Source organism: Pinus tabuliformis, chromosome X, assembly GCF_031772625.1.
Source record: "Pinus tabuliformis cultivar Carrire ecotype Pingquan chromosome X, CPIR1, whole genome shotgun sequence".
Classification (NCBI taxonomy): Eukaryota; Viridiplantae; Streptophyta; class Pinopsida; order Pinales; family Pinaceae; genus Pinus; species Pinus tabuliformis.
The window spans coordinates 1,433,714,194-1,433,737,288 of NC_142308.1; positions in this window are offsets into that span (position 1 = coordinate 1,433,714,194).

Below are 23,095 nucleotides of genomic sequence, written 5' to 3' on the forward strand. Positions count from 1 at the left end.
ATAATAAAGTTTCCTAGGGTTTTCTTCAAACACTAGAACTATTTTAGTTCTCCACCATCCACTTCTTTCTTCCATCGAGGGTCTCATCATCATGGTGATCTCCATGATTTTTCTTTAGCCTAGCTCTGACACCATGTTAGTTTTTCATAGGGATGCATTGTTGTTTGATTTGATAATTGCATCTCTTCATTAATACATTAATTTCACCCCATACCATCATTACATTATTCAAATATACACCATTATTCATCAACATATGAAATTATAAGGTAAGAACAAAATCATCATCATCAATGCAGTAGAACGTAAAGGAACAATTGAAGAAAACCATGCACAAATAGGGACACCAGGATTGGTATGAGAATAGGGAAAAAGTCATTATGGGGAAAACCTTTGTAAATATTCTCCTTCTTAGAACATCATAAAATGATTCCACAAGAGATAGTACAATGATCCTTAAATTTATCTATGCAACTAGACAACTATGATATCCATGATCCTTAAATTTATAATCACAACCCTGATTCTGAGGATTGTAGTGCGTTGTCCCTAATTATAGTCAATTGTTGGATACTGTTGTCATTGTGTTGAACATTGTTGAACACTAATTTAACTGAGAGGAATCTTCAAAATACTAAAATCTCATCTTTGGTCCAAGACGTATGGAGGGGGAGCTATGTGATCATTTATAACAATCCTGGATGCTCTCTGCAGAACTGGAAGGCTACATCGAGAACATATATGGATGCTCTCAGGTAATCTAGATGAGGGCATTTCATGTCAAACATACCTAGAACTACCTCAAACCCTCAACCCTCTTATAAGGATTACTTGTGAGTGTCCATGGCATCCTGGATGTTTTTAGGATGATATTGTGCATGCATCCAGGGACCAAATTGAGCATTGGAAACCCTAGCCTCCCGAACGCTCCCATAACACTTTGCGCCAACACCCAAGGGTCCCTAGATGCTGTCAAGAAAACTGTGTGCCAACCTTTATGGAGTAAAATTCCAAGTTCTATGTCAACGTCCAGGAATAAGGAAACCCTAGATTAGTGTGGTCTTTACCCCTGAGATTTCAGACTGTTGCATGAACTTTCCTCCAATGGAACTGTGTGAGCCAAGACTATAAGAGAATAGAATATCGAATGATCAATGTTTCCAAATGAGCTTGAGGTATCTTCTATTTATAGGTTTTCATGAGGTTCCACTTGGGGTTGAGGCTAACCTATCCTATTTAACATGTGCTTAGGGCTGGCTTAAGCCAATATACATGAATGAATAAATATATATAAAAACCAACTTTTCCTTGTCCAAATAAGGTGATATTTAGGTTGATTTTGGACCTCTTGAAAAGAGGAAACTAATGAAATCATAATCTTGGACCCCTCAGCTATCCAAGGTGGAATTTGACCAGAGTTGAAAAATTTAACAAGAAGATGAGTGCAGAAGTAAACAAAGGAAACCCACACCTTCAAGGTCATTGTACGTTTAAGTCTAGCTACAACATTTAAGCATTTTCAGTTGGTTGACATCATAAATATGTATAGGTATGTAATATTCTTCACCTCTTCTCTTGACAGTGTTATGGTTAGAATTTTTTTTTCAATGCATAAGAGATGAGGCTTTATAAGCTAATGATGGGTCGGCAGTCTCGGCCACCCTCAACGAGTTAAGTGCAACAAACTCACTCACTCATGCATCGTGGAAAATAAAAATTAAGGAGCGTGATGATTACAACTAGTGGGGAAATGGTTAAAAGAGGAAATTTATGCAAATTCTAAGAGCAAAGCACTCTAAGGCATTACAACAAAAGGGACTAAAATTATGAGGCTCAAACTCACTAGCAGAATTACTCATTCCAAAGAAACAATTGGAGAAACCCATAAACGCGCAAAATTATTAGAGAGATGCTAAGTACCGACTAGGGTGCTACAAGATATACAAAGTTGATTTTCATGTGCTATAGGCTCAAGCATAACTACTACATGAAAAACAAGGCCACTATAGGAGAAATGGGGTTGCCACAGGAGAGAGTGACTGTGTGTTATAGGAGAAACTAAATTTCTACAGGAGAAGATAGTTTGCTACAGGAATGTCCAAATAGGTCCAAAAAGCCTAATTTTGAGCAAATTTACTCTAGATTTGAAGTGGTGCATCTAAGAGAAGGGTAAGTACACATTTTTCTATTTCATCTATTGAAAATAAACCTACAAAACCTCTCATTTTGATAGAAATTTGAGAATAAAAAAATTGAGTGAGAATGTTTCTTTTGAGTTAAGAAAGATAAGGAAGTGTAATTATTTTATAGTAGAGTTTGAAGTTTTCCTTCTTCTACCCAATGTCGATAAATCTACTATTCTCCACTTGTAGCAATTTGGGAGTATTGGCTTGCCAAACCTTGGAAAATCATAGTGACAAATCATGGGGGGAGTAGTTTCAATTGAAGAGAGTGCAAGGATTCATCAAGGATGATAATTATCACATGTGCTATGGAGAATGTTCAAAAGCTTGTATAATGGGAAAACGATGTGGACATTAACAAGGAGATTATTCTTAATACACAAGCACAAGCCTAGTTAGAACATGGAGAAAATGATGGATCCACAAAAGAATGAGTTGGAAAAGAAGAGGACGGGGATGGGGCAAGGGAATATGTGCAAAAATTTCTTTTGTTGTATCTAGGGATATTAAGGAGGACAACAGGGCCATCAATGAGGCACAACTAGGTCATTATGTTTCTCAGGGGATGAACACCACTTTCAACATGCAGTATGATGGGCCTCTAAATTAGACATAAATTAAGGCCCATCTAGCTATCCTTCAGCGCATTAAACATCGTTTTTAAAATTAGATGACATATTTTTAGCTTTAATATATTCATTATGAAGGTTTAGAGACAATTTCATATTGGTGCCTAATATTATCTATTTTTGTAGAATATTGTGAGAATATTGGGAATATTATAAATATTTGGAGGATGAAATAATATAGGTACTTTCTTCGTGCTATAGAAGGATAAAAATTGGATAATAAATTAACAATATATTATGAAATTATTGAAGAAATTCTGGAGCTACACTGATTGAGAAAACTAGGAATGTGTTCCTTGTCATTTAATGCAAATTCCTTGCGTTGGGAACAAAATCCAGTATTTGAGGGATGTTTGAGGGGAAATATTCCTCCTTTCAAGGAGAATTCTTCCCCATCATTTTATATAAGTACCAGTTCTAATTTTCCTCTAGAGGCATGTATTTCTCAGTCTTCATGTCGAGAAAACATGTTGTTTAATAGCTTCACTTTCATTTCTAGCACGGATGTACTTGTATTGATTAAAATAATGAAGTTTGGTGCCATTTATAGCTTCTAAATTTTGGTTTTATTCATAGGACTCTCAGTTTCCTTGGTATTTTCAATCCCAGGAGCCTCAGAGACCTCTTTTATAATTGTTTATTTCCTTTGAATATCATTTTCACTTACATCTCTTATTCCTACATTTACTATTCATGCTTTGTTTATTATAGGTTGCATTTGTTAAATGATTGAATTGATTTATTTTGAAGGTTATTTAAAAATTCACAAGAATTATTCAGCCTTAAAATGACTTTGAGAATTCATATTCATCATTGACATACCTCGATTGGTTTACTACTTCACAAATCCGAAATTTATAGAAGACCCTTTTAACAAAATACTAGTAATTTCTACTATTTTTTAGAACGTGTTAATGAGCTTCATTTGAGTTTATTCCACTTCCATTGTGTCATACAAAACTTCAAGTTAGTAAAAAAATACACCCTATATAATTTTCACTTCATTAGGTTAGTAATTTGATAGGCTAACTAGCTCACTGGTTCTTGAATTTCAAATTTTTATAGTAATTTTTTTCTATTTTTAAGATATGTTAACGGGGGTATTTTGGAGTGATTCCACTTTAAATGGAGTTGTAAGAAATCCTAATTAATAAAAAAAATTAACATCACATTTAAATTCATTTACTTGGGCATTCAACAAGTTATATCCTTCTGTAGCGCTCTTGTAACCCTCCTATAGCACCTGTAAACTTGACCAAATTTGCTCCAAAAGCTTGGTGTTTTTCTTTTGGGATTGAATAATGACCCCTAGGGTATAAATACATGATTTTGGAATATTAAAAACCACTTAGGACTTTCCTTTTTTACAAAATATATTATTCCTATTTGATTCAATTTATGCTCTTAGGATTTCAATTACAACTAGTTGTTCTTGCATAGGAGTTTCTCTTCAAGGAAAATTTTCACATCTTGCAATTAGAATAATGATTTAGATTGTTGCAAGTAGCACAATTTTTACATTATACAAATAGACAAGTACTTTTCATTCCTACAAATAGAATAACCTTTACCTTCTTGCAATTAGGACTAGTGTTTACATTTGAGCAACTAGCATTTCCATTTCCTGCAAATAAAGAAACATTTCCATTTACGCAATTAGTTTAGGCTTTCATTTCATGAAATTCACTCCATTACATCACATCAAAGAAATAAGGACACGTTAATGATGAACATAGAGTGATGATACCTCCTAGGTTTGTATGTACCCCGAGTTGATAATTTAAGTTGGTAGCCATGATAGTGGCAACATTCTCATCAAAGAATTATAGTCTTCTTCTCAAATTGTAGGTGTCAAGGTCACCTCCATGCACATGCTCCATCTAAGATACATTCATGAGCAAATTCTTATATGCAAGATTGACTGGGCATAGCACAAGCCCATCAATATAGTTTATGTACAATTTTCAACCTATGTCACCATTTAGTGCACACTTCCATTAATAGCCTATCACTTTTGGTTGCAATTTTACTTCTATTTTGCTGAGTTTTTCCAACTATTGCTTTTTCATACCTTCACTTTCATGTGTCACTTTCTTTTTTGTTTTCATGTTATATTCACTATGGCATGTGTCACTTTCGATGTCATTCACATTTTGCAAGTGTCATTTGCAATTTTATCTTACTTTCACAAGTGTCATAATTTTGGGCATGGAAAGTGTCACACATGGCATAAGAGGAGTTATGGTTTATTTTTGGGGAAAATTTTTCTGTTAATGAACCATATTTATCATAGACATGTATTACAATCACTCCCAAATTTTTATTAATTATCATGCAAGTTTTGTCACTATCCTCGCAAAGTGTAACTTAAGTGTCGTACTTGGAGGAATTTGTTGGATTGTTGCTACATTAAGGGGATCACTGTATTCTTGTCTTCTAAATGCTCAATGTTGTGTCATCGAATGTTCTGATTCTGTGATCATATTAAATTTTTTCCCTTACTCAGTTCGACCTCACTAATCCCACACATAGCCAAATCTTAAAAGGTTCTCGCCCGAGAAACTTTGCTTCGCTCAACCCTTTTGAACTGCACATTGTGTAGTCTCAACCCTCAAGCTCAGACCTTGCCTCTTGGAACTTCACAATGAATAATTCCTGCTTCCTATAATTGCACACTACATAGTATCAGTGCTAAGCCCTGACCCTTGAGCTCTAGAATTGTGCAACCTTACCTCCCACTAACCTTGTTCTATGCATTGCGTAGTCTCAAGCCTCAAGTTTTTAGCATGAGACCTTAAATTGTGAAAATGCATAAGTCCTAGGCCTCTCTCTCTCTAGAAATATGTAGTGAAATACCTCAAGCCTTAATCCTCAAGCCTACCTCCTTGTGCCCCTCAACTGCACACCCACCTTACATTGAAATTCCTGAACTATGCACTGTGTAGTCACAAGCCTCAGTCCTAACACTTGACCTCAGGAATTACACATTTCATAACCCCCAAGATAGTCTCTTAGTCGAACACCTAGTTCAAACATAGTTAGTGGTTCCCAGGAAGAATGTTAGACTATGATTTTATCAGGTTAATGTCATCTTGTCATGAGTGGTTTTTACTTGCATGTATTACGTCAGATCATGGTAGGATGATGATGAAGGATAATAATAAGGATATCGTACTAGAATACACCCATGTAGCTAAAAATACTAGTTTATTATTGAAAGGCGGATGAAAGGGAAACATATTGTGACACCAGCTGAAGAACAAGATCGTGGTGAAGAATCCCTACTTTCAAGCCTTATGGAGGACAAGGAAGAAGAACATAAACCATATTTCAAGAAGACACAAATATAGCAGAAGAAAGAATGACTTGAAATTTCCATTTCACCGTGCAGTCCATGTCATCAATTTTATGTCATGTCTTGTCAATATGCCACGTCAATATGTTATACCAGTGATCTTTTTACACACCATTTGTGGAAATGGTTATGTAATTTTCATATATAAGAAATTTAATGTAATGTGGAAGTCCAAGAGTCATCTACAGAATATGAAAGGTCATAAATTCAACATGTCATATGGAAGTGAAAGAGTCATGAGGGTAGTCTAACAGCCATAATGGAGGTGAAGGGTGACCCCCTTTTGTTATATATACTCCCTCATAGTTCATGCAAATGAAATTTCACCTTGGATCCTCCTATTGTGCATTAGGTAAGAAGATAGTTCTTTTGGAGGAGCAAGTGGTTTCTCTAACACTCCACTGTTGGAGTTATTGGTGTTCATTGTATGGATGTATCTTGGAACTTTTTATTAATACTTCAAGCTTGTTGAGCCAACACACTTCCATGCATATGGCATAAATATTGTAAGACTACCCTTTAAATTTTTGTGATGTGTGTTCTTTTCATCTATAGTAAGGAAATTGACCTATTTGGTGGATTTAGTACTTATCTTGTTGAAGGTGTGTTTCATATGTTTTAACAATCATTGCTTCTATGTGAGGTACTTTGCAAGTTAATCAACGATTGATTGATATGTATATGTGCGTGTGTCTTCACTAGATTAATGCTATCACACTTCTTTTAAATTCTCACTCTTATTTCCCTTATAGTAGAAGGACCTTGATACATTCTAAAACTCAAAATTTCACAAGGCGTACACACTTTTTCATCCAAAAATACATTACATTAATTTATTTTTTTGACCATCATAGACAAGGAAAATCTCTAAGAATGTATGAAAATCAGGCCTTATTTACGATAGGGATCTCGCACCAAAAGACGTGAAGTATGCTTCAGATTTTTAATCGGGGAGGCCCCCTTTGTTGAAATATTTATAGCATTGTCAACAAAGTTCTTGTGGCCTCGATTTCACTCTCAAATGTAAATCATCCTTCAAGGATATTTTCATTTATGAGTGATTTTTTTGGGGGTTATAAATTGGCAATGCAGGATTCCTTCTTGCATTTGACACTATTTGAAAGTTTCTAAATTACGACACAATTGAATGTTTCTACATTATATATCCTTCGGCTAACTTTGTTTCCATTTTGCTTTTGATAATGAGGTTGGTTTTTAGACAACCTTTTGTCAATCATAATAAGATGAGATGTACATAATTCATAGAAAAAGGGGCATTGTTCATGCACTTAGTAATATTAGATCCCATGGCTTATTTTGATTTGGTACACCCATTAATTTCCATTTGGAAATGGATATAATTACACCTATAGGTTTGTCTACCTTGGAATCAACTTCTATAATTTTACTTTAAGTATCAATAATTGTTAGGTGGATAGTGGGGATTTATACCCCCACGAAATGTGGTAGAATATTCTTAGTAGTATTTACAGATCAAATATTGAAACTTATCTCCACATAAATAAATAAATGTCATATGAATATGAGTTATGATTTTATGGGCACGTGGTATAAGTAAGTGATCTAAATGGATCCCATAAAACTCTCTATGTCTTGAAATCATGCCAAATATCAAAATAATCACATGCCAAGAGCCCCTAGAATGGCTGAAATACACTGTGAGGAGGCAAAAACCAGAGAAAACACATGAAAACAGTGAAAAAGATAGTGTATTAGAGGTAGAACAAGTGAATCCACAGTAGTGATTAGATCTGACTGATCAATGGTCCAAATCTGATTGGCAATCACAATTGGAATAGGCAGACAGTAGATACTGGCACAGACTACATAAAACCTGTGATGGCAATTGGCAGAGTCAACTAGGAGCATCGATTAGGCATGTAGATTGATGGCCCATGTTGCATTGCAGGATCACTATTGGGGATTACAGGATTGATTACAACGGCCTGGGGTTATCATGATATGCAATTACGATCAATTGCATCGAGGTAGCACAATCAGGGCTACACAGAGGAGCGGGCATATACACATACACATTTGTAATCCGATGAACCAGACCGGATGGTTATATAAATATTATTGCAAAATATTTGAGACCCACAGAAAGGCATTTTTTAATGTATTTTAATGTATTTTGTTATTTAACAAAATACAAAGAAACAACGTCGATGCGATAAGACGCTGACCTGAAAGGGTTTGTCAAATGAAATGTATATTGTTTCAAGTTCGGAGAAAATCCATTTCTAATGCATTTTCACAGTTTTAATGTATTTAAAAAATACAAAGGGGAACCTTGGAGCAAGGCTAAAGTTACTTGCGATAGTGATTAAGGACGGACTCGATAGGGGAATACACCATATTTAAGGAATTTTGAAGTCCAAAATAAGTAGTGTTTTGGCAGAATTGCACAATGTTGCAGCGTTTCTCTATATAAAAAGATAATGGTCGTTTCATGGATTTCAGGGGCCCAATACACTCATCTGTCATGGAGTAGGTGGCCACCTCCCCTAAAGGCATTATGCCATTATTTCTAATGTTGAGTAGGGTATTTCGAGTGGACAGAGGCTCGGAAGACTAAAAGGTGAGGAACTAAAATGAACAGGCAACCAAGATTTGCTTTAAATCCACAGACATAGAGTAAACGCAGATAGGCAGTATTGCAGGCAGTGCCAAGACAGAGCTAGGACAGAGAAAAAGAGTGTTAAGGGAGTCTTTGTACTCAAAGAGTCTTGAGGTGTTCAAGCAAAGCTCTTGTTGTTGCATCTGTTGTGTGTGAGGCTCAAATTGAGCTGACTATTGTAAAAGATCTGTTTTTAGGACATAATATAGAGGCCACCACTAAAGGCTGGACCAGGAGATGTAGCCCAAGAGTATTGGGTGAACTCCTCATTAAATTTACTATGTTATGTGTCGTCTATTATGTTTTGTTTACTGCTTCATTATCTGTGTATTTCGCAATCTTATTTATCCATTACATAAAATAACATAGATCAATCCATGCACAGAAGTCTGTAATACCTTATAAATTATCTTAGATCTCATTATCATATCAAGTTGTATCAAAGCTTTAGGTTGCTAAGGTTAGACAAGCTTGTGTTGGATTGGTGAATGATAACTAGATCAAAGCTCAAATTAGGAGAAGGAGAACTGGTTGAAACTAACACAAAAATTGGTAGAGTCTATCCTAAGATGAAAATGGCAGAAGAAAATCCCTTGAAATCAGACTCTCAGTTCATGGACTGTTTCATGACCATGAGAGCCATCGTACAATAAATGTATAGAGAATTTAAGAAAGGTCGAAGTGAAGATTCTTCAAATTCCAAACAAGAAAAAGGAATAGAAGAATCCCTTCTAGATGGCCATTCTGAAGGCAAAGGGAATGGAAAAGAGGCTCCTTTACCCAGCTCCTGATAGACCTGAAAATTAAAATAAGAAAACATATTTGATTAAATTAGATGTTAAATTTGATTTGCCAATATATGATGGAGAATTAAATGCAGAGAAGCTAGATAATTAGATTAGGCAGATTAATGTGTATTACAGGGTGCGGAGCATTGATTCAAACATGATAAAATTCAACTGGTCAGCCTACACCTTGGAGGAACTACCTTGGTACGGTGGGAAGGCAAGACATAACCTGACCTGAAGAAGCATGGTAAAATTATTTATGTCTAGAGTGAATTTGTTTATGCAATTAAAAAACAATTCTATCCACTAGCTTATATGTAGCAAGCTATGATGAGTTGGAAAACTCTTCACCAATTAAAAGAGAAAAGTGTACAAAGCTACACCCAAGAATTTAGGAAAAGAGCTTTGATTCTAGCCATTTCTTTAGACTCTCTTGAAACTTTTCTGAAGTATATATGTGGTTTACATAGCTATTTGAGGCACACCATTCTCATGTTTAACCCTAGTAGCATAGATGAGGTATCTGTTCAAGTTACCCATCTAGAGGCTAGAGGTAAGAATGTGAACCCAGAGATTGGGGGATCATCAAAACCCACTGCAAGAAAGAATAAGGAAAATATGAAGAATAAATGGAAAGAGAGGAAGGCAAATGTTGTAAAAAAGGACAAACCTTCATGCACTCACTATAAGAAGGAAGGCCATGATGATGAGCAATGTTGGTCTTTGCATCTAGAGCTGAAACCAAAGAAGTTTGATGGCAAGAGGAAGAAGATTGTTGCTGCTATACAGAAATATTTTGGGTCTGTTATGAAACTAGCTCAAGAAAATATAGAAAAGATAAATCAACGCCTTAGAATACAGCCTCTTCGAGGGGGCAAACTCCTTTACATTACATAAATGAACAATTCTTGGATGATACAAATGACAAAACCTCCTTTCTATATATAGGAGTCTAAGGAGTCACCATATAATCAAGCCGACCTAACAATAATAATATAAAGCCACAAAAATAACAATAGAGGGATTATATGGGGCACAAAAATAACAAAATAGGGGCACAACAATATAAATAAGGGGTATAAATACAATAGTAATGGGGTAATCACTAGTATTATAGGGACCCAACATGCCCCTCTCGTTCAAAAAAGGTGTTGTCCTCAACGCTTGTGTAGTTCTGGATACTTCTGCATAAAATTCTCATCCTCCCATGTGGAATCTTCAGCGGATAAGTTCTTCCACTTGATAAGATATTCTGAAATTGATCGATTTCGTAGCTGTCGAGTTCTTGTTTCTGTGACTGCTTCTGGTTCCAATATAATTTTTCCTTCCTCGTCATGTTCTGGCAATATTGTTTGAACTAGGAGCTTGTCGCCTATAACCTTCTTTAAACATGAACCATGGAAAACTGGGTGCAATCGAGAAGCTGCAGGAAGCTCCAATTGGTATGCCATAGTACCAATCTTTTTCAACACCTTGTACGGACCATAATACTTTGGTGATAATATATTATCCTTCTTAGCTTGCTTTAGGGACATTTTCTTATATGGTTATAGCCATAGGAATACCCAATCACCTACATCAAAACCTCTTTCACTGCGATGTTGATCTGCCAGTTGTTTCATTCTATTTTGTGCCAACACGAGGTTATCCTTTAAGAGTTGGTGCCTGAACGTTAGAATTTTCTCTTAAATATGATTTTATGGATGGTGGTTGATACCCATAAAGTACCATAAATGGGGTCATTTTTGTTGCTGTATGGAAGGAAATGTTATACTACCATTCAGCCAGAGGAAACCACTTGACCCATTGTGTCTGTTTATCAGATACAAAGCAACGAAGATATCCTTCCAAACATTTGTTTACTATCTCAGTTTTCCCATCAGATTGAGGATGATAAGATGAGCTATGAGCTAACTGAGTACCAAGACAAGAAAATAATTCTGTCCAAAAATTTCCAGTGAAAATGGGATCTCTGTCACTTACAATAATCTTTGGGTTTCCATGTAGCTTTTGAATTGTTTCCATAAATGCAGTAGAAACTGTACTGGCTTTAAATGGATGTGATAATGCACAAAAGTGTGCATACCTGGTAAGTCTGTCAACTACCACCATGATGACACTCTTTCCCTCAGACTTGGGTAAACCGATGATAAAATCCATTGAAACCTCCTCCCAACGTTCGCTTGGAATGGATAAAGGTTGTAATAGACCCGGTGTCTTAATTGTTTCAACTTTATTTTTTTTGCAAACCAAACATTCCGCCACAAACTTTTGAATATCTGATTTAAGGCCATCCCACAAAATTTCCTTCTTAACCCTGTGGTAAGTTTTTAAAAATCCTGAGTGCCCTCCTAAGGGAGAAGTGTGCAATTCCATAAGAATCTTTTGTTTTAGCTAGGAATTCTTACAGAGGTATAAGCGACCTTTGTACCATAATGAATCATTTTGCCAGTTGTTACACTAAAATTTGTCACCATGACTATCTACAGTCAGTATGGCTCTATCAGCTGTCATACTATCCTCCTTGGCAAGTCTCATACCTCTGCTCTTCATGTCAAACTCCAAAGAAGAGAGAAAGTCTTTAAAAATCTATATATCTCTGGGTACGCAATTTCTATTAGCCTTACCAGCGTGTACGCACCTCAAGCTCACAATACCTGCGTACTTGTACGCTCTATCTATAAAGGGGTGGGTGCGTACTCCTATAAAGGTAAAAAGGCGCAAGTTTCACTTCAAAAAATTTACTTGTGGTCATTTCTAGAGCATTCTAGAAGCTTGTTTGACGTGTATTGAGCGCCTCCAGATGGTTCATGTATCCCTATGAAAGAGGAGCTTATCCCATCAAGAGGGGAGCTATCCCATTCAAAGAGGGGCTTATCCCATTGATGGTGGACCTGATTAACTTCCTCTACAACACTATAAATATAGGCATTGGGCCAGAGGGAGGAGAGGTTGAAAGCTGAACATTCCTAAGGGTAGATGCTGCTCGAATTAGGACTCCCTTATAGAGCTTGAGATGAGAGATTACCATCCTTTCCTAGCCTTATTTGGAATTGGGTGAGCTGATCAAAGTAAAGGAGAACTCTTGCTGGACCCTAGGAGGGACCTGCACAACACCAAGGCTCAGGTTGTAATGGTTTCTTTTGTTTCCACTTAATACAAATAAACTCATTTTTCTCAACAGATTGTTATTCGTGATTTGTTTCATATACTCCTTGGTTTGTATGATGAATATGTGTTATTTTATAAGTTTATCAAGTGCTATTTAATCTTTTGGCTTGTTAGTGAATGCAGGTTTCGAAGAGAAGGAGGAGCTCATCCGGATCGGCGAGGCTGGACTACTACAAAGCGTTGGACTAAAGGTATGTTATAATCACCTGATTACTTGTATTCTAAATGCATTTTTAGAGAAAGGTAGTGTTTATTTGTCTTGTTTGTCACTAGAAAGCCTTAGCTTCTAGGGAGGTCGGTTTTGTCCGCAAAATTGACTCTTTCCGCATGAAAAAATGGTGACTTCGCTCGGGAACTCCATTGATGTGAATGATTTTTCCTTTGTGTGAAACTTTGATCTGAGAAAAGTCGTTTGTTTTCTGGTTTTTGGCTATTTGACTGTGTATTTGGGTGGGATAGCTTAGGGTTAAATTAGATTTTAGTTTTTCTTGGTTTTGCTAGCAGTACGCACCCTCTGAGTTAAGCACAGTGCGTACCTGTACGCACTGCAGCTTTGTGCACAGAGCGTACACGCACCTGTGCAAACAGGTTTCCTGCGTACCCTGTCAAAATTGAGAAAATTTCAATTTTCTTCTTTTTTGCCTTTTAGATTTTGTTTATAATTTGTTTTTTCTTCCCAGATCCACTGGTTACCTGTCATAAATTTTCACCTAAGCTTGTTTCATCAGTGTCAAGAGTTTTAGTGAAATTCATAGAGATTTTGCACTAGGGTTTGATTTTTGCATTGGTCCTGTAGTGACTTTGGCTTTAGAAGTTGTAAAACCTTGGATCTCCCTGGTCTTTTTAGTCTTCTTAGGAGTCAGAACTTTCATAGAATCCACCCATGTGAGAAACCTACCTTTGTGTTGTCTCTTTGTTGAATCTCGAAAAAGTTTGTTGATTAAAACTTTGAATTTTATTCTTTAGAAAAAAAAAAACAAAAGATTTTGATTTTTGTTTTTGACTGGTTTTGGATTCTGCATTAACTAGTCCTTAGTTAAATTTTGACTGAGTAAAACATCCTGGAATCATACTTGCTAGGCTTTTGCCTCATTAGATTTACTTTTAGGTGAATTTCTCTTAGATTTGCTTTTGGGTGAAATTGAGTTGATTTGATTGCCATAGATTTTTTAACTTTGATTTTGGTTAAAATAGTTTTACATGCTTTCTTAATATAGGGAAAAATACAAAAAAAAAATCTCTTTTGAAGAAAAGTTTGCTTTAGTAGCCTTTGAGTCTTTGAAAAGAAAAAGGAATTTTCATGAAATAATTAGTGGTCATGTGTTGTATGCTTTGGAAAAGATAAAGAGATTGTTTCTTTGATTTTCATTGCCAAGAAAGTTGTCTTTATATCAATTTTGCATTCTCCAACTCTCTTAGCTAGGGAATTCATTGAAAAAGAAAATTAGTATAAATCATCCTAAGTGCATCTTTTTAGTGGATTTGAGTCGAGTCTAGACACCATGAGTTTCATCTCCACTACCTTTTGTCCTAAAGAAAAGCCATAAAAATTAACGCTTAAAGTAAAATCAACTTAGTAACTTTTTATTTACTAGGACTCTGAAACACCAATATAGATCAGGCTAGTGTCTTGGAGTAGGAGAGTAATTAACTCTCCAAGATAATAAAACCAAACAAGTAGCTCATCTTGTGGTAGGATAAATCCAACTGTTTCATTTGTACTATGGGAAAGCTCCTCTTAAAGGAGAAGCATGAGACCGTGTCCGAACCAGTGAAGGGATCAATCCTCTTTCATTGGAAAAGACGCCAGATACGCACGTACTACAAACGGTAAACCTCGGATTATTGTCGAGGAGCCTGGGGTCACTTGTCGGTAAACCTTAGATTATTGTCAAGGAGCCGGCAAGGGGATTGAGCTTGTTAATCTGCCCTTGCGTGCTATCGGGTCGTAGACTGTTCGCCCAGGTATATTTGTTGCTGTTGGTAACCTTAGTGAGCATTATCTTTAGGATTCTACCCTAGGTGACGGTGAAGGGAAGATCCCACTGTACTTGGAGCAGACGTCGGCTAGACTCACTTGGATTTTTCAGGGGGTTCACTTCACTCGAGACGGTTAAAGTGGAGGAACTTGTGCCGGTCTATTCATTAAGCAGGTTTCCGTGGTAACTATTCCACCCACCACTTCTGTACTGAACTCGGCGATGTTGGGCTTCATCACCAACTAGTGTTTTCGGTCTGAAAGGCTACTGTTTGTGTATGGTTTGACACCCTAGATTCTTTAGGCATGTGATTCGAATTTGTTTGGTTCTTTAGAGACTTTAGGCGGTTTGCTTTGAGATTTTACTTTGTTTGCGTGTGCAGTAGTTAAAAGTTTTTAACTGTGGCTGAATTACCTAGACAGTCCCGTAGACTTCGGGGCCAGTCTCCTGAGATTGTTACCGTGGCTGATTTGTTGAGGAAGTCCCGTAGACTTCGGGGTGAACCTCCTGAAGACGTCTCGGGTCATTACAAAAGTTTGAAAGTCCTTGTAACTCCTAGTGGCAGTAAAGTAGGTTCACCTGAAGAAGGAGAGTCGTCGTTGGTAGTCCATCCAGTTTACCAAGGTCTAGAAATAGGTTATAATCCCGAAGCTATTGCAGTTTCCGAGCTTGCTGGTAGTTTTTCATCTACTAGTGATATAGGCGAAGAACCTAAAATCTCTGAACCTGTTACTTCAACTTCTAGTGCTCCTGATTCATCTAGGGTAGAAAGAGTCATCACCGAAAATCTTCCTGCTGGTTTGATAGCTATTGAAGAACTTGCTCCAGAGGAAGAAATAGGCATCTCTATCCTTGAAGATCAACCTACTATTGATCTAAGGGAGCGTGAATCCATCTTTTACAGTCCTCCTAGAAGCACTACTTGGTATCTTTCGTTAGCCAATTATTTGGACAACTCAGGGTCAAGTTTTTCTCCACCTCGTACTCCTTATCCACCTGGAGGTATTTATACTCCTGTAAATATGTCTGGTCAGTCGTCCGTGTTCACTCAATCTCCTGAATCTTTCTTGTACGATGGTCCTTCTGTTCCCTCTAGGTATTAGTCACTTTCTGGTACTTTTGCGGGAGCATCTCCTCAACCCATTGAACATGGGTTATTAGCTGGAAATAATGGTAATAAACCATTGGGTGTAGGAGACATTTACATGATGTTAGGTTCAGTTCCCGGTTCTCAACCTCAAGGTGGCTAGTTACCACCTGGGGGGCAGCCTCAATTAACGCCTGGGGGGAAACCTCAAGGTACACAAATTGCGTCTGGGGGGAAACCTCAAGGACAGTATGTACCCATAGTACAATGCATTCCTCAAGGTCAACCCCAGCCTCAATATGTACCCCAAGGTCAACCTCATTATCAATTTATCCCTCAAGGTCAACCCCAGTATCAGTATTTACCTCAAGGGTATCTACCTCAAGGTTAGTACTCGAATCAAGGTTATCAACCACCCCAAGGTCAATCTTATGTTCAAGGTACGGGACATGTTCCTTGCAATTATCAATCCTACCCTCAATCCGGTTATGGATCTCAATATCCTCAGCCTGTCATGGGTCAATACCCCAGAATGAACATAGTGTGGGATCCATTGCAAGTTCAACAGGTGTTGCAGCCAAGCGTACTGTTGTCATCTCAAACTGGACAACCTTTAGTTTCTGGTTCACCCTAGCAACCAGTCCAGTCTAATGTTCAAACTTCTGTACCTTCAGTAGTTACTCAGTCGCCCATTGCACCTAGTACTCCATCTCAAACGACTGCTGCAACTACCGCAACATCTGTTCCTTCCACCACACTTACTTCTGGAGTGTCGACAGCTCCGGTTTCTACTGTCTCTGCAACTACTCCTCAGACATCTTTACCATTGTCTGGATCCACGATTCAAACTACGGTTCAGATGCCTGTAGGAGAACCTGGTTTAAGTACGGTTGTCACTAGTCAACCACAATTCACTTATCAACCGTACCAGGGACAGTACTAATACGGGATTGCTGTCCAGCAACCAGTTTACCAGTATCAACCGTATCCTGGGTACCTTTATCAACAACCTCAGCAACCCCAGTACGGTCCGGTTAATCCTGGTTTTCCAGGACGATACAATATCCTGAATGCGATTCCTATTCCAAGTTATCCTGGATATCCTCCTCCTGGGACTGCTCTTGTGACCCAGAGTTTTAGGGATCCTAATTGGCAATTACCGTTTATCGCAACTTTGGATTTACCGGACTTGTCGCGCCTAATGAACGATCCAATAAATTATCTTCCGTTTTGGCCTCCAATGCCAAATAAGTTGCCCAGTGACATTCCCAAGTTTGAGGGTAAGTCTGGAGAGAATCCGTCAAATCATGTGATGACTTACCACCTCTGGTGTGCTTCAAATTCCATCTCGGATGATTCGATCCGCTTACATCTTTTCCAGCGTACGCTCATTGGTCTCGCGGCCAAGTGGTACATTGAGTTACCACGGGCCTCTTTTTATAATTTTAGTCAGTTAGCTACCTCGTTCTTAACTCATTTTCAATTGCTGGTCATGTATGATAATGGCACGGAGTTACTAACTTCATTAAAACAGTCGACGTCCACTTATATTTCCGATCATATACATGAGTGGAGACGTCGAAGGCGATTAGTGAAAGTTTTTATCCCGGACCAAATCTTAGCTGAATGGTTTGTTAAATCATTGTTACCGAAGATTACTGAAGACGTAGCTAAGGCCGGAGTAGTTACTGAGGAGCAAGTGATTGCTCAAGCGCAGTACCTTGACTTAGTTTACACTCAGTCAGGTACGTTACACGAAAAGATCCCAGATCTTCCAAAGTCAAATCAAATCGCGGATACTCCTTCGGGATCTCATGCTGCTGATGGGATGATTGGTACAGTGAATACTAAAAGCAAGAAGAAGTCTTCAAAGAATTCTTTGCCCATTATAACCTTACCAGACTCCCCAACAGGAGAATCTTCTGCTGAAGTTTCCACTAATATTCACGCCGTAGAGTCATCTACGGCTAAATCAAAAAACGGTGGGAAGAAGAAAGGTAAGAAGAAGAATAAAGAACACAAGACTCCAAAGGAGAAAATAGAAAAGTCGGAAACCAATGACAAAAAGCAAAAACCTTGATATCTTTGTCTTATTTGTGTAGAGGATCGTTTTACAAGAGATTGCCCTCATCGGGCCGAGGTTGTGAAAATCGTTAAGGGTTCCCCAACTCCTGCTGTTTTGAAAGATCCATTTCCAAAGCAGGAGAGTAAGATGATAGGTTCTTCCTCGAGTTCCAGTGAAGAACCCATATTGATGATGTCTCATGTAAGGATTGCGACTCGATCGCAAGATTATGGTAGTAAGAGTCCTATTGATGGATCGAAAGAAGCAGAATCTTCTCATTCAAATCCATCAACCTCAGCTCCCGGTTCCGATCCACTACAGATCGAGAAACCTAACCCTGACTTAGTAATCAAACTGCCCGCCAAGGGTGTACTTCGAAGGTCTACTTTCAATCCACATGCGAGAGCGGCCCAGAATTACAACATTGTTGAGCATTTAGCTCTTTCACCCTCAGCAATGTCGGCTTTGGAAGTGCTGCAATCATGCCCAGCACAGCGAAAATTACTTTTGTCGACTATAGGAGCTGTTGATGTTCAGGACCCGAACCTAATAATCTTTGATCTAGAAAATAGTACACCGCGTTTTCCTCATTAGATGGCTTTCCAGATCCCAGTGATAGTAAAAAATAGGCCTATTCATCGGACTGTAATTGATGAGGGAGCTTCCACGTGTATTATGTCAATACAGTGCTGGAGATCGCTTGGTTCTCCTTCACTAAATCAATCCCCGACAATACTTAAGGCCTTTGATGGCCGTGGGTTCCATCCGTTTGGCATTCTACAGGATTTGCCTATAGGGGTTGAAGGAAAAACCGTTAGTCTAGATGTGGAGGTGGTTGATGCCCCTCTAGACTACAACCTTCTCTTGGGTCGAATTTGGTCTTACGCTATGACAGCGGTTGTTTCGTCGGTCTTCAGAGTAATAAAGTTTCCACATAATGGCAAGATCGTAACCATAGACCAGCTGGCTTACTTTTCATCCAACCCAGCCTCTTCAGAGAGTATCCAGCATGTCGGTAAAACGACTATCCCTTATAAGGATGTTGGCATAGGATTAGTTAAAGATGCCGGTTTACTGGGAACTTTTCCTTTTCCTCCAATCAACGTCGTGTCTTCATTTGCATCTATTCATATGATTACTTCAGACACCATTGTTTATGAGGATCCTTGGATTGTTCCTTCTGAATCTGAGATAGACTCATTTGGTGAGGCGATGCCTTTGAGTCCATATGAAATTGCCTACGAAGCCGTGCAGTCTTTTACCAACCCAAGTTCAACCAGAATCGACCAAATGAATGTGGTCCATGAGGAATCCCTTTTCGCGTCAACCTTGGAGTTAACAACGTTTCCCGAAGTTGTGTCATTTGACAAACAACTTTGTGAAGTCCTGTGCGTAGACGATTTACCATGGGAAGATCTCCATCATAGATCTTCATTTTTACCTGAGGATGATCATTTTGAAAACAATTTCTCATCAATCTTTACAGCTGAATATGTCAAAGAAGCTCAGAGTCCAATGAACCATCCTGATTCAGAGCTGAATTTGGGAAACATTCCGGCACTATTCCCATTGAAATTTCAGTCAAGCCCGAAATTTTTGAGCACATTCATATAGGTGCCTCGTGTTCAGATGACGAAATTCAAACATACAAGGCCTTATTTCAAGAGTTCCGCGACGTGTTTGCCCTGTCCTATGAGGAAAGGCCAGGAATTGATCCTGCGATTGTTGTCCATGAGATCAAGACTTACCCGGACGCTAAACCCGTCCGGCAACGTTTGCGTCAGATTCACCCACGAAAAGCGGTTGCGATTAAAGCAGAAGTTGAGAAGCTGCTGAAAGCAGGTTTCATTTATCTGATCCTGTTAACAGATTGGGTATCGAATATTGTTCTGGTTAACAAAAATCAGGGAACAATAAGAATATGTATCGACTATAGGGATATCAATCTTGCTTGTCCCAAGGACAACTATCCAACACCCTATATCGACCAAATAATTGATGATTGTGCCGGCAGTGAAATATTTTCCTTTATGGACAGTTTTTCCGGTTACAATCAAATCAATATTCTACCTGCCGATCAACCAAAAACGGCTTTCATTTGTCCATGGGGGACATTTGCTTATTGCAAACTACCTTTTGGGCTGAAGAATGCCGGAGCCACTTTTCAGAGGGCGATATCCTATGCATTTCATGACATCAAACACATTGTGCAACCGTATCTCGATGATTTGCCCGCTCACTCCTTACATCGAACTGATCACCTTGTCCATTTACGAGCAACTTTTATGAGGTGTAGGCATTATCGTATATGGTTGAACCCACACAAATGTGTCTTCTATATAGAAGTAGGACGATTGCTGGTATTTGTAGTTTCAAAAGCTGGTATTCGCGTCGATCCGTCAAAGGTAGAAGCTATCATCAAATTGCCTCCTCCTTCGAGTCTTCGCCAACTCCAAAGTTTGCAGGGGAAAGCAAACTTTTTACGCCGATTCATTCCTAACTCCGCCGAGATTACCAAGGGTTTTACCCGGTTGTTGAAACAGAACGCTCAATTCTCTTGGGATGAGATAGCTCAGAAAGCTTTCGATGCGCTCAAGCACGCGTTGACCCATGCACCGTTGCTGCATCCTCCCAACTACAACCAGGATTACTTTTTGTACCTCGCCGCCGCTCATTCCACCATTGGAATGGTCTTAGTACAGGAAGATGAATTCAGAATGGAACATGTGATCTATTATCTTAGTCGGACGTTAAATCCCACTGAGCTCAAATATTCACATGTGGAGAAATTGGCCTTGGCAGCCGTTCAATCTGTCCAACGTTTTCGTCACTACATTCTGCTCCGTAAAACTAGAGTCATTTCGGATTGCAACCCTATGATTTACGTTTTGACTAAACAATTGCTAGGGGCAAGTACTCTAAATGGATCGTTATCCTGCAAGATTTTGACTTGGAGTTTGAAAAATCTAAGTCTAAGAAATCTTTAGTTTTTGCAGAGTTGATGTGTGATTTCCCGCCTGCTGACACAGAAACTGTGGCAGAGGAACCCATTGCAGACGAATCTTTGTTTCTTATCAGCACTTTAGATCCGTGGTATGGGGATATAATCGTCTATCTCCAGACCCAATCTTTTCGGCCCAAAGTTTCAAAGTCGAAACGTCGGAAAATTCGATTCCAGTCCCAACAGTACAAAATTATTGGAGATACTCTTTATCGCCGTGGGGCGGACTTGGTTTTTCGCCGTTGCTTAACTCGCGAGGAAGCTGAAAGGGTTTTGAATGACTGTCACTCTGGAGCGTGTGGCAGTCATATGTCTGGGTATGCCACAGCCCAAAAGATATTGCGCGTTGGCTACTTCTGGCCATCCTTGTTTAAAGACTGTATTATTGCGGTTCGGAAATGCCACAACTGTCAAGTGTTTGATTGCAAGATGCGCGCACCACCTGCTCCTCTCCACCCTATAATTTCCGTTGGTCCTTTTGGCAAATGGGGTATCGATTTTATTACATGTAACCCTCACTCGGCCGGGGGGCATGCGTATATCATCCTTGCGGTTGATTATTTTACTAAGTGGGCCGAGGCGATGCCTACAGTCGAGGCAGACGGCAAGACAGCTGCAATTTTCGTATTCAATCACATTATTGCTAGGTTTGGTTTCCCACAAGCGATAATCACTAACCATGGGTGCCATTTTCGAAATGCTATGATGACAGAACTTACAGGCTAGCTTGGTTTGCGTCACGATAGCTCAACTCCTTATTATCCACAAGCGAACGGTCTGGTTGAGTCTATCAACAAAGTTTTAGTTATCATGATCCGACGAATCATCAGTATTCATCGGTCGAATTGGCACAACATGTTATTTTCCGCGCTCTGGGTGTACCGAACCTCAGTGAAAACATCAACAGGGTTCACTCCTTTCCAACTAGTTTATGGTTTGGAAGCTGTGCTGCCCATTGAATGCGAAATCCCGTCACTTCAAATGGCTATCAAATTACTTCCAGCTACTTCCGAAGAGGAGAAGCGTTTGTTGTACTTAGCTCAATTAGATGAGACTCGACGTGACGCTGCATTGGCAATCGAGACTCACGCAAAACGTATGAAAGCTCAGTATGATCGAAATGTGACCCCTCGAAATTTTTCGGAAGGAGACCTAGTGCTATTATATGATCAAGCTAACAATAAATTAGGTGCTGGAAAATTCGTTCCTATGTGGCATGGGCCCTACGTTGTCAAGCAAAAGCTAGCAAAAGGGGCCTATGAGCTGGTAGATTTTGACGGGAACTCTTTGGGTAAACCCAGAAATGGACTTTACCTGAAGAGGTATTATGCTTAAATGATGGGTATGGAGAGTTTAGTTAGGTTAGGTTTTTTCTTTCTAGCTGGTGTGTTTGTTAGTATAGACAATGTGCTTAGCTTAGGAAGTGTGTTTTTCGTCGTTATTCTGGCTTATCTTGGTTTTACTCTTGATATTGCAGATGTCGACGCCTCTCCAAACGTACATTGGATTCGCTGATGGTGCTTGTCGTAGTACATGGAATATCTCTTCTGCAGCTTTGGTTATCTATTCGCCCTCTGACGAGTTAGTTTCTATGCATGGGGTGAGCCTCGGTCAAACAACAAACAACATTGCAAAATACAGTGCAGTGATTGAATTATTGTCTGAATCTATTTCGTTTGGGATTCAGAGTTTAATAGTGAGGTTAGATTTTGAACTCGTTGTATTACAGCTTAATAGAGTATATGCCATTAGAAATCCAGTGTTATTAAGGTTATTTTTGAGAATGCGTCTCTTCGAACGTGAATTTGATTACATTGAATATCAGCATATTCCAAGGTCTTTAAATACATTAGCAGATGCAATTGCTTCTCGAATGTTAGACAGACATTTGCGATAATCATACATGTAAATTTAAAAACATTTCATCACACATGTTTAACAAGATAAGTCGGTAATAATGATATATATAGATAGGAGTGTGTTAAAAAATACATCGTCTTCGATCATAGGTTGAAAAACACCTTATGATCGGCAAAAATGATAAGTACAAAAACCAAAATGTCACATGTGTCTACAAAAGTGACCATCCAATCACTGGTGATGCTCTCTATACGACACCACTACATGGGCTACCCTACATAAGAACCTCCTAAAAGGTCCTGGGACTGTGACCACATAGCGCTGAAGTCTGATAGG